A 445-nucleotide genomic window follows, 5' to 3' on the forward strand; every position below is an offset into this window, starting at 1 on the left:
ACAGTCCATAAGGTTGCAAAGAGTCAGACATACCTGAAGCGAATTATCACACACACACACGCAGAAGTCCAGAGAAATCAAGTAAGTAACTGCCCTTACTTACATGTCTCAGACATGTATGACTTTAAAACCATGTGTTTGATCAGATTATTTTATTGCCATTATCTTGATCTCTAACACTGTTTACCAGTTTGGATGTTTTTGTCCTTATATAAACTATACAATAAATACTCTTTTGTGGTCCACTTTTTTTGCTTCAGTATCACTATGGCTGGAGAAGGCAATGGCCACCCACTCCAGTACCTTTGCCTGGAAAATCCCATGAATGGAGGAGCCTGGTGGGCTGTAGTCCATGGGGTCGCTAAGAGTTGGACATGACTGAGCGACTTCACTTTCACTTTTCACATTCATGCATTGGAGAAGGAAATGGCAATCCACTCCAGTG

This window comes from Bison bison, unplaced genomic scaffold (genome assembly GCF_000754665.1).
Source record: "Bison bison bison isolate TAMUID 2011002044 unplaced genomic scaffold, Bison_UMD1.0 scf7180017864193, whole genome shotgun sequence".
NCBI lineage: Eukaryota > Metazoa > Chordata > Mammalia > Artiodactyla > Bovidae > Bison > Bison bison.